This window comes from Coenobita brevimanus, chromosome 46 (assembly GCF_032717465.1).
Source record: "Coenobita brevimanus isolate Jiangsu-jjx chromosome 46, ASM3271746v2, whole genome shotgun sequence".
Classification (NCBI taxonomy): domain Eukaryota; kingdom Metazoa; phylum Arthropoda; class Malacostraca; order Decapoda; family Coenobitidae; genus Coenobita; species Coenobita brevimanus.
In genome coordinates this window covers 47,705,278-47,718,279 of record NC_136999.1, presented here as the reverse complement: position 1 = coordinate 47,718,279, position 13,002 = coordinate 47,705,278, and positions in this window count along the sequence as shown.

Genomic DNA, 13,002 nt, shown 5'->3' with positions numbered 1-13,002 from the left:
GCGCATGCCTGGACTTCCACACGATAGAAAAAAATGTAGTGGAATCAGTGTTGTAGTAGTGTAAATAATGTATATATAAATATTACATCTAAGACTTAGTGAAATAGTGATATAAGTGAGTAAGTTGTAAGAAAATTAATGAAATCAGTAATTTAGAAAATAACGAAATATTTATATTGCCTGAGTTTTTTAAGTAAATATTGTCTGTGTTTGTGTAAATATCAAACTATTACTAAGTGAAATACAGTACATGAATATAATAATAACTTATTTTGTAAATAGCGAAAAAGTTTTAGTGATGAGAGACGTGTGGTAGCATGCTCGAAACCTTGGAAGGCAATGCCCAATCCTCTCTTACTCACACACACCGCCCTCACCTGCCTGCGGCCTCCCAGGTGGTGGGGAACCACTCCCTCAAGCCTAATTTCATCACCTTATTTTACACCGCCTCTACAACCAAACTATATGTAAGATAAAGCTCATTCTGGTCTCATCTGAAAGTTGAAGGTTAGTAGTTTGTGATGATCTTATTATTTTCTTCTCTAACATTAAGAATTCCGGAGTTATCGTTTATTAAACTTTGGCGAAAAATCGTGAAATATGCCTGCGTTTGTGGTACAGCAGTAAAATCTTTCGACGACGTGTGGGGGTTAAGAAGATGGACGATGATCTAGTTCCAACGCTGACAAGGATCATTACATTTGATCTTTTCCATGTTCCTGAAATACTGACTGCTGGTTAGCATTGTTTTCAAGTTAAAGAGTATGTTTCTATGCTGAAGAGATGTTTTCATTGCCATTGTTATGGTCACATTGGTCAGTTTTGCTGATGTCCAGCTCTCGGCCTGCATCCATTGTGTTTCATATGAGATGGATATTCATGAAGGTATGGATTGTCTTGATCCTGGGCCTTGTGTTGACTGTGGTGGCAGTCATGCAGCATTCATGTAAGTCATTTGGTTGGTACAAGTTTAAGAAGGAAATTTTGACCCTACATGTCAAGTAAAGGCTGCATTCTCCTAAGGCTAAGGATCAATGTTTGTTCTTGAAGGTGTTATCTTTGCTGCTGTGCTCTCCAGACTGAGTCTAAGGGTCTCTTCTAGAGATACAACTTCCAAGTCGCATTCAACTAGGCGTGCTTTTGTGTCTGACAATGGTTCTGCCCTTGATCCGACCTCTGCGCCCTAATTCTGGTTCAACCTGCTTGTGGTGAATCTTGAGTCTTCCCAGCCCTCAAATGCAATGCTTTACCGGAATCCTCTAGTCCTCATGAATCAGAGACTATTAATGAAAGAGATGGACCTCCATTTGTGGTGTTGGCCAGTCCCCATGAATTTGATCACTCAGCAAAAGTTCATTCATGAAAATGTGTCTGGAGAACATGAGAGTCCCATGTCAATGAGATACTGCCCATAAAACTTTCTGCTACTTAATCTGGTGTGCAGGTGATTTATCCTACTCCTGCACCTTCCCTTTTTGAGGGGGAGGAGGTGACTGAATTTGCACCTGAGGTACCACCCCCACCTGGTGCCTCTTCATCTGGGATGGTTTTGGTCCCTCCTTTACCCATAAAGATCACCCCTGCCCAGCCACCATCTTCGGGAAAGTTGGCCGTGGATCTGGTATGGTCATTCAACTCCCTTCAAATAAAACTCCTCGACCTAGTGGATCTCGTTAGCCACTTCCCAAGATCAATCCATAGTAACAGCGAAAACTGTGCCCGTTGTGCTTCAGTGGAACTGTAGAGTGTCATTCCTAATATGGAAGAGTTGCAGCTCCTACATAGTACTTTTAACCCCCTATGTGTATGTTCGCATGAGACTATGGTTGGTGGTAGATCTTTTCCCACTCCCAGTGTGTATGCTGGCTTCCATTTGTTACCTTCCCTGGCTAGTGGACATCATTTAGGTTGTGCCAGTTTAACTTGCTCTGATGTATCTTGTACTGTATTTTGTTTACGGTCTCCCCTTTAAGCACTTGCTGTTCAACTGCACTTGGAGAATGTGTATACTATTAGTTGTGTTTATTTTCCCCCCTCCGTACCTTTACATTCTGCAGTTTTGGACCGTCTTGTTGACCTATTGCCCTCTCCCTGTGTTCTCCTTGGGGATTTTAATGGACGCCATCCTTTGTGGGGTGATACGGTTTGTCACCCCTGTGGAAAGATTGCTGGTTCTTTGATTGTGAATTACGAATTAGTTGTCCTCAATAATGGGGACCCTACCCACTTTTATATCCAGACTGTTACCTTACCTGTCATAGATCTCACACTTGCGTTTGTTCATTGTGCTTTTGATTTTTCTTGTGAAATTTGAATGACTTTCATTGCAGTGATTACTATCCTTGTGTGGTCCTGGCTTCCCGTGCTGTACCTGTGATCTGTGTTCCTTCCTGGTGTATTGATAGGGCTGACTGATCTTTATTTGCAGAGCTCAGTGAGGTTTCTGGTACTGCTTATGATTTTACAGCTGTTGATGATGCAAATGATTATTTGACTTCCACTCTATTCTTGGCTGGGGTTCTCTCTGTCCCCATGATGTCTGGAGTCTTCTTAAGGAAACCTGTTCCTTGGTGGAGTAAAGATGGTGCTACAGCAAGGAGAGACGAGAAAGCTGCTGCCCATCCCTTTAAAGCCTACAGCAATGTTCTCTTCTTGAAAATTCAGTTTCAGATGGCAAATGCTCATTAGCGATGGGTTTTGAAAAATGCGTGCTTTTGCTTGTGTAAGTCATATGTTTCAACACTTATTTCTTCCATCCCTCTTCCTTTGATGTGAAAGAAGGTGAGGAAAATCTCGGGCAGATCTTTTCTGTCTACCCTTCCTGTTCTACGTATTCGAGGGGCGGTTGTATCTGACCTTTTGGCAGTTGCTTCTGCCATGGCAGCACATTTTTCTTCAGTTTCTACCAAGGATCTGTTAATGCCTTCTGCAGCTACTCGTTTCCATCAGGAGAGAATGAGTTTTGATTTTCGTTCTCATGGTGATGAACCTTATAATATTAATTTCACTCCCAGAGAGCTTTGTGCTGCTCTTCCAGAGTGAAGAGACACTGCTGAAGGGCCTGATGAGCTTCATTATGCCATGTTTCATCATCTCCCTCATGCTTCTCTTGACTGTTTATGAGGCCTCTTTAATAGGGAGTGGAATGGCAGTGTTCTGCCAGTTGGTTGGAAGATGGCTACTGTCCTTTCCATTCTAAATCCAGGGAAACATCTTTCAAATGTTTCCAGTTATCGTCCAATCAGTCTAATTTCTGTGTGTGTAAGTTGTTTTGAGAAAATGGTTAATGTCAGGTTTTTGTGGTTTCTGGAGAGTGATGGCTTGCTCTCCACCTCGCAGTGTGGCTTCTGCAAACAATGATGCAGTGGTGCAGCCAAGGGGGGGCCACGGTGGTCTGCCCCCCCCCCCCCCCGAAATTTCTACGTGTGCTCGAGAATAGACTGCAAATCTTAAGTGTCGAATATTTTTTAAATCCAGGGTGTAATACTTGGTATGTCACATATTTGGAATATTGAAAAATATGGAATTCTGAGTAAAAAGTCTTGTACACCCATATTTTTTAAGACTTTAGGTGCGAGACAGATATTCGAATTTACGCACGGGATGCCATTGGCGCCTGGAGAGGTGAGGAGAGGAGGCAGGAAAGGAAGTATGAAACGTGTACTGCTCTGCGAAATTTTCAGTTATTTTATGTATCTTATGACTCTTCTTGAAAACAGGAAACTTCACTACTAATAAGTTTACATAATTAACTAGTTAGGAGTACTTGTGGGCATGTAGGCTTACATGTGGCAGAATTGGTAAGAAGTATCGTGGCAATTCGTACTGGCCATCAGCTGAGTGTCACTCACACATCACCCGCCTGCGCCATCAGTCAACAGTCAACTCTCATCAGATCGTGTTTCACCAATGACCAGTCCATACAACTTGCTAATTTTATTACTTGCACACTGTACTGTGACAAGAAGTGAAAAGATGTATTCCATGGGTTTCCTTGGATCACTTTATTATGAAACGGAAGCAGCCGCAGCAGTCAAGTATATTGGACTTCATGAGTTCAAGCTCTAAAAAGTCAGTTTATGTTTAGCAAATGCATTACATTGTAGAGGATATTATTACTGCCAGTATTAATAACAAATGACAATGTCATGCAATGAGCTCTACATAAGTGTAGGTGCATGCAGAAACTGGAAGCCAGTGACTGCTGAAGATTTTCCTTTTGATGTATTTCAGGCTTTAGCTACCTTTGCCCTGTGTGGCAACCATCACTGAAGTAAACTAATCATCACCGAACTAAGTGAAGTATTCAACAGACGATGGATTTTCATAAACATTAGCGTTGAGTATGGTGAGTTGAGACAGTGCGTGACACAGGGTGAGTTAGAACAGTGGGCACTGCAATGCAAAATGCCATGACATTTCCATTTTATGGTGCCCATTCAATAGCCCTGCCCCAACTTTACAAATGTTGCTAATACTAGTTTTCTATAGTTTTCATGAAAATATGCAAGCATGAAAGGGTAGGATTTTGACCTTTGTAGAATTACATTTTTGAAAATACACATATTTTGCCAATTTTCCCTCCCACAGACAGTTTTAGAGCTATAGATCTACTTTTTGGTGTGTGAAATCTTCAATTGTTATAGTATTTTGTGATTTATCCAGAAAATGCCTTTTTACAGAAGAGCAGTGCTGAAGGATTAATAAACAATTGTCCCGGCTCGCCCACCATTTTTTTTTTTTTTACCCAAGGTGAGTTGGGACAACAATTTCATTTGTGATATTCACAAGGAAAAACCTACTTTTCATGATATATTACTATATTTTATAGTTTGTATTTATGGTGCTTTTGGGTGTCAACAAGTAGATATTTCTCATTTTCAGGTTGCATGCATGCCCAAAAGAGAGAAAATACTGTCATGTGGATTATGGCAAAAAAGCAGATATTGGTACAGTGTTAAAAGTAGGGAAAAAGAGTTGTACAATGAAATTTTTGGAAAGGAGAGGAACTGAGAAATGCAACTGGCCAGTTTGTGATGATATATTGTATACTGATGATTTTCACCAGTATAATATTGGTGGACCTCTTATTAGCAGGAACTGTACATTTTACGATGCAAGAGGTGGACAAAGTCTTTTGTGATTATAAAAAGCATACTTCTCAGTGAAAATTTTCAGCATAAATAGCTACAGGCAACTTATGTATAGTGCAGTGCGTCCTTAAATGCGAGGTGTGGAGGGGGGCTAGGTTATTAATTGTCCCCCCCCCCAATTATATTTCTGGCTGTGCCCCTGCAAGGATGTGCCAACGACAACATTATTAGAGTTGAAACTTTGATCTATGATGCTTTTGCTGCTTCTCAACTTCTTGTTGCTGTATTTTTTGAGTCAGAAAAGGCTTATGACACAGTTTGGCACTATGGTATCTTGCAACAGTTTCATGCCTTTGGTGTGCCTGGTCGCCCATCCATTGTTACTCTGAGACTTCCTTACAGATCGTGTGTTTAGGGATCATATGGGTTCCTCTTTCTCCATGTCGCATGTGCAGGAAGAGGGTGTCCCTCAGGGGAGCATCCTAAGTGTGCCTTTGATTGCAGTAATAATTAATGGTATTATAAATTCTTTGCCAGTAGGAGTGTCCTCTTCCCTCTACAGTATGTGGATGATTTGGTTACTTGGTATGCAGGTTCACTGATGCCTGCTGTGTAGAGAACATAACAAGCCGCACTGGATAAAGTCTCTGCCTGGATGGATTCCCATGGTTTTCGTTTATCTACATCTAAGATCGCTTCCATGCACTTCTGCAGGATTAAGGGTGTTCACCCAGATTCTGACCTAACCCTGGCTGGGAAGAGACTGCAATGTGTAGAGGAGACAAGATTGTTTCGTTGTGTTTGATTGCCATTTAATTCGGGTTTCTCATTTGAAAGGTCTAAAGGCCTCCTGTACACATGCTCTTAATTTGCTGAGGGCCTTGTCGCACACTTCCTGAGGTGCTGATCGTAAAACTCGATGTATATCAAGCATTTTTTTGGCTCCAAAGTAAATTATAGGTGCGAGATCTACATCAGCTACACCGGCCAGACTCAAGACTTTAGATCGAGTACATCATGCTGGTCTTAGCCTTGCAACGGGCGCTGTTTGATCCTCACCGATCTCAAGGTGTTGGTGGAGGCTTGTTTCCCCCCCTTGGACCTGCAATGACAATATTTGCTGGTACGTAGTTGCTACATGGTTCTTAGCCTCCCTGATTCTTTGAACAGTGCCTTTGTGACGAAGCAGTCTTTTTCATATTACTTTAGCCAACATTCTTGCATGCCTCATCCGTTTGGGTATACCGTTTGACAGGCAATGATTGATTTCAGTCTCCCTTCTGCATCAATCTGTCCCATTCGGACTCGAGGGTTGCTCCTTGGCTTTTGCCTGAGGTGAGCTTTTGTAAATATTCTGAGGGTTCAGAAGATACTGTCGCACCAAAGTACCTTCGTCATATATTTTTGGAACACTCAGCACAAAACAGAGGCTTTGTCACAGTGTTTACTGACGGGTTCAAGGCTCAGTCTGGTGTGGAATTTGGGATCGTATTTCCACATTCTTGTCATGGCAGTCATCTCCCAGATTCTGCTTGAGTTTTTACTTACAGAACTAGATGCAATTCTCATAGCACTTAAACTCATCTTTGTCCACCAGGACAGAACTTTTACTATACATAGTGATCCTCAAGCTGCACTTTCAGCTCTGAGTTTGTGTGCCTTATCGCACTCTTTGGTTGTTGCAAGTCTTAAGTGGCTGTTCCTCCTCAAGCACTGTGGGCATGAAGTGGGGTTATGTTGGGTCTTGGCCCATGTGGGGTTATTGGTGCATGAACGTGCTCTTTCTCTGGCCAAGGCAACAGTGTCCGGTCCTCCTGTCTTGGGACGTCTCCCTGCTTCAGACTTTTTACTCGTTGTTTATGAATTGGTTCAGCACTGTTTCCAGGAGCATTGAGATGCAGAGGGAGCCAACAAATTTCTTGCCATTTGTCTGATGGTGGGCTCCTACAGTTATCAGGACTTATCTCACTGGTGGGAGACTGCCTTGTGCCATCTTCGTATTGTTCAAAATAGTTTTTCTCATGGCTACTTAATGGAGGGGTCTCCCCTTCCATTCTGTGAGGATTCCTTGGTTCCGTTGTCTGTTCAGCATGTACATTAAACGCCCCAGTCTTGGGGATCTGCGCTGTCGGTATCCTGCCTGTCAGTATCTCGTTGGGCACTGGGCAGGTGATGGGTCTTCTCGTCTTCTGTCAGTGCTTTGGGGGGATGCCTGTTCTGTGAGTGGAGGAAACCTCTCCTTTCTGCGAGTGGCTGGGGTTCTTCATAAGATTTAGTGTTTTTCTGTTTTTTAATGTTTTAGAATGTTTTCTTGGTTTCATTTAATAACTTTCTTGTTTTTCTCTTTTTTGAATGTCATCAGTCACTTTTTATAAATGATATGGTTCCTATTGTTTCGTCTTAATTAATATTTATCTTGTTTTTTCATTTATGCTCATGTTTTATTAATTAGATAGCCTTTCGGTGCCACATAACCTCGTTCTTGTGGCGCCAGGTCACAGTCGGAACAATCAATCAATCATTAGTATGCAAAAAACAAAATCTGCATCTTTCACCTTGTTATCCGATGGCAAATGACCCTAGGCATTATTTTTAACACATGGCGTCCGGTATTTATTTCCGCCAACCTTTCCCCCAGCCTGGAATTTCTGGAAAATCACCATTATTTTTTTTTACTACAATATCTCAGCTATTAGAAAAAAAAAAAAAAAAGTGTCAGAGTACTTACCAATCCTTCCACTTCAAGCTGATGGCCTCAGATTGTCCTGGTAGTGAGTAGAATCAGAGGGAGAGCCTATGGAAGTGGGGTATGTTTACGTGTTTTCTGTGGCTGTACTTTTCATGTTTTTTGGCTATTTCCCTATGCGAGACACAAGTAAGGCTTATACTACCCCTCTACAATTAAAAAAAAAAAATAATACTCTCAGAATACTGCAGTCAACCACAAATACAATTCCTGTGTAGGCTTTAAGAAGTGTTGTGTGAGTGTGCGGTGGTGTGAGCAGGGGAATGCGGTCACTATGGCAACAACCTTGAGGAAGACTGGCTGACAACGCACTGGACACAGGGAATATTTTTTGCATTGGTCTATCCATGACGGAGGTATTCAGGTAACTGAAGCGTGACTGGGATGCATGTGGGAGGTTTGCCAGTGTTTGTCTGTGGTGGTAATTACCCATGAAATATTCAAACAATGCCGCAGAACACTAGATAATGTATACATGATATGTGGACGTCTCCAGGCAGTCATTTATACATAACACCCAGACGCCATGAGTTAATAATCAACCAACCACACGTCTGCATGAGCAAGAAAGAATGTATGAGAAGAAATGCCAGAGATGCCATCATTCCCTATGGTCGTGTTCTTACAGAGTACTACCTTCTGGGTCTGCTTTTACTAATGTTTCGCAGATGATAGTTGAGAGAAGGTTGTCTGAATCTGGACACAATAATGTCATGTGAGGCTACAACTGGTACCAGGGATATATTTATCCCATGGCACATAGGTCATGTGACCTACTGTAGGCCCAAGGTCCATGGGGCCCCACATATAACAGAAAGAATAAATGCTTTCCACATATAAATATTTAAATAAATTCGTATTAATTACAATACTACAGAGTCCTAACTCTGTTGTACAAATAATGTCTGTGCTCTTAATCTGGTCTGCACAAGATGGATCTCTCTCTCTCTCTCTCTCTCTCTCTCTCTCTCCTGGGACAGTGTGTGTGTGTGTGTGTGTGTGTGTGTGTGTGTGTGTGTGTGTGTGTGTGTGTGTGTGTGTGTGTGTGTGTGTGTGTGTGTGTGTTAGAAGTGAAGGGACCACACAGCTCACCAAGTGCTGTGGGTCCCTCTTAGGTTAAACATGCCCCTGACTGGTACTCCTTCAATGTTGCTACTCAGCATAGAGGATGGCAGACAGCAAATATCCTCCAGGTTTGAACTGTGAGAGGACCCAGCCTGAAATTTTCTCTCATTTTTTGTGAGTGACCTTGGAGATGGCACCAGTGTGACTGCTGATCCATCCTGTTCAAAGATGATCCATTCCAGGAACCTGGTAAGTGTGCAAGTATGTGACATTCTCCACCCTATCACCAGAGCTATCGGTAATAGTATCATCACGATATGATCTGATGCATGTCATTGAGAATAGGTCAGAGACTGTGACTGATCAGTCACTACCAGAAGTGACCTTCTCGGTTCCCCCTGCCTGGGGGGAGGGGGAGAATGCACTACAAGGGGTCTGCAAACGTTGCTAAATGGCACTGTGGAAGGAACTTTGCCTTTCCTGTGCACTAAATTTGCAAAGCATGATAGGGCCTGGGACTCGATATTGGAGGGTTACCCTTCTCCTTTTGGAAACTGAGGATAATGGCCTAGCAGGGTTAGTACCGTCTAGATGATTAGGCCCATATCCTTATCACTGAGCAGACAGTGGAAGGTTACAGCCTCCCGAAGATATACAGCACTGATTGGAGTTTCTTCATTACAGGGTTAGTGAGGCATACAATTCCAAATTGCAGTAGACTTGGATACACCTATTGCAATACCCTGAACCACGGTTTTATGGGCCACCAAGGTGTTATGAACAGAGTTCTCCCTCTGAAGAATCTGAGATTGCGAACTACGTTGAGAAGAGCTTGGATTGTGGGTGGAGGAAACAGGTATAAGAATGTCCACTTCATCCACCCCTCCTTGAACGTGTCCGGGCCTCCTACCGGTGTACAGTGTGTCCTGCATAGGTAGAAGGATAACTTCATCATATCTTTGGTGGCAAAGAGGTCCACCTGCAGGCTGCCCCACCTGAGAACCAGTAAGTTGAATACACCACTCCTGGGAGTCGATTCAACTTAAGTCGACTTGAACCTGAGAGTGCGTTGGCCCACTGGTTCTCCTTACCCAGCAAGTACTGAGCTGACAGGCACCAGTGGCAAGAGTGGATGAGCCACAGAATTTTCTGTCTGTGCTGGCAGGGGTGCTGACCTTGAAGTGCCTTGCTTCTTGACAAAATGTGCTGCTGCCTATTATTTTCATTTCAAACCTGACTGCCATCCCTGACTTGAGTTGGATCTCCAGTAGAGCTACCCACTAATGTTTGTGCTTAGCACACTTTCCTTATGTCACGGCCCCTTGACGTTAGTACCCCTATCATGTCTCCGTGCTCCAGTCCAAGTCTGAGGCGTTGATAGTGATTGTTAGCTGAGGCTTATGTGGCAGCCATGGGACCCAGCTGGTAAGGGATTCTGGCACCATCCATCATCGTAACAGTCTCCTCAGGCCGAAGCGGACTGAACAGTGCTTGTTTCAATTATTTCTTCCTGCTGGGATTGCTATATTTATTTCCCATGCTAGGCGGTGATGGAACAACCTGCCTTGGGGAAGGACACCCACCATGAAGTTTAGTGTCCCAGGCAGATACTCCCATTGTCTTCATGACAGTTGGTTGGTGTGAATGTCCTGAACAATCTTCCCTGAAGGCAATGAGCTTTAGCTGCATAAAGGCATATCAGAGTTTACCTTGTGTCCCATCCCAGGTGTAGCCAGGTTGCTTGCAGGGGGTAAGGAAGATTTTTCCATATTGATTTTATAGCTAAGCTCTCTGCTGCATTGATTTCCTGGAGTGTATGCTTGTGACACTCCTCTTTGGTGGCCACTGGAAGAAGCCTGTCATAGTTATACATTAATACATTGATTTCCTCTGATGGCTGACGATGTGCTACCACCTTTATTAGTCTGACAAAGATACGAGGAGCTAGGCAGAGAATGAAGGGTAAGCACATGAACTAATGAGTCACTTCGTCTACCCGAATTGCTAGGAATTTTCCGTAATGCAGGTGGATGGGAAAGATAGGGTAGTCACCATAGTATTGTAGGTTTCTGTGATGGCTTTATCATTGATCATTGAATGCCCTACTATCATCTGCACCTCCATGAGCTGGATAGGGTGGAACTGAACTTCTGTGGTTTCCTGCAGGGTTAGGACTCTTTGTAGTTTGGTGGAGAACATTCTGGTAACAACTTATATGACTGTCTGTGAAAGCCTTGATGGATGTGCCCTCCAAAAGCAGATTTCTATTCTTTGAGATTGACTGCCAGTTAACAAACACGGGGTCCTTGCTAGGTCCAGCTATCCCATCCTCCTCGTTCTCCTACCTCTGTGGATGTAAGGCCGTGTAGTTGTTGAGGGGGGTAGGGGTTTGCTGATCTGCTGGACCAGATAATCCGTCTGGGGACCCCTGTTGAGTAATTGGTAAGAATCCAGAGACAGGGATCGGGAGGAAAAGGCACTTGGGGTATAACAGCGACTAGTATCCTGGCTGCATTGTAGTTCAGCAACTGTCTGTTGTAGAGTTTTAGTGACTCCACAAGTTAAACTATGGTAGGTGGAGAAGCAGTGGCATGGAAGTAGGTTGAGGTCGACTAGTGAGTAAGCAAGACTGTGAACAGTGGTAGAGCTTCCTCACCACACCACCGGTTCCAGGACAGGCACATGGTGACAAGTGGTGGAGGGAGCGGTGGATTGCTGGCGCTGTCTCTCCCTCTCCACCATTCTTTGCCTGTTTGCCTGTGTCTGTAATGGTCTAGGCCATGATGTAGTGAGTGAGGGAGTGTGTCATGGTCTTTGTTCATCCATCTCAAAACACTGGATGGCTGGAGGAGCCATGTGATAAATTTTCAGGACATTCCACCAGGCACTCAGGCATTGACAATGGTGGTGCCTTCATGTGTCCTCTATGGCCACGGTCTTTCCCACTGCTTGTACCATTTTAGGTCAGGGAGAGTTTTGACATAGGGACCTGTCACTATGCAGTCTTCGTTGGCAGAAACCAAGATTTGTGGCCATCCTACAATTCTCTCACGTCAGCCAGCATCCCCCTTCCCCTACGGAAAGCTACTCAATTTAGGGTCCTCTTCCAATGGGCTGTCAGGTAGATATCCTCCAGGAGCCTGTCCAGGTTGGGGACGGTAGACAGTGCATCCCACCACAAGCGGCAGGTGTCACAATGCTGAGGATAAAAGACATTGCCCTCCTTACATGGAACATGAGACGAACACAGCATATGGCTATCCCAGGCTAGACTTCCAGAACACTGCCTGAAGGAGCATGCTAGCCTTAGAGGGGGAACATTGGCCTGAGAAAGAGAGATACAAGAAGGTTTGAAACAAAGGACTGCTGCCACCTTCCCTTTCTGCTGGCATCCCCCATGTGGGACTAGGGAAAATTTCACACAGTGGAACCTCTTATAGCTACCTCCCTGCTGAGGAGGGTAACCTTGACATGATGGCGAGGCTTGATGCCTGGCTGGCTTTACCATCTGCTCTGGTGGCGTAGCATGCCTACGTTTGTAGGGTTCAGCATCTGTAGGCACACGCCCTTTCATCAATAGTAGAGGAAGCCTGCTGGTGATGTTGCTCGTCCCGTCCATCTTCCATCTTGGGCAGGGTGTTCACCTCCTCAGGTGTTTGCTGTGCGTGGTGTTCCATAATGCTGGGAAATGTGATTCCTGGAGGTTGAGTAATGCTACATGATACGTCCTGCAGCTTGCAATACACCTCTTTGGTTCCCTATACTGAGTAGACAGATGACCTGCTTGGATTCGACCAGGTCAATCGCCTGGTCACTTGTTGGCTAGGGTCAAGTGGGCACTGGAGATCCTAGTGGCTCCTATCGTCCTGAAGTCATCCTTGGTTGAGTTGTTTTGTGGTTACCTGCATAAACTCCCTCACTACCTATGGGGTCGCAAGTGGTATTATCCCTGGCATATAACCTCACCCTATTGGGCTCCGAAGTGGGTGGAGGGGTGAGGATATTAAGTATTTGACAGAGCTGAATTGTCATGTCACCAAATAATACTGATGATGAATCTGTGTCTGCTCCAGGATGTTCTGGACCAAGATCCCTTGT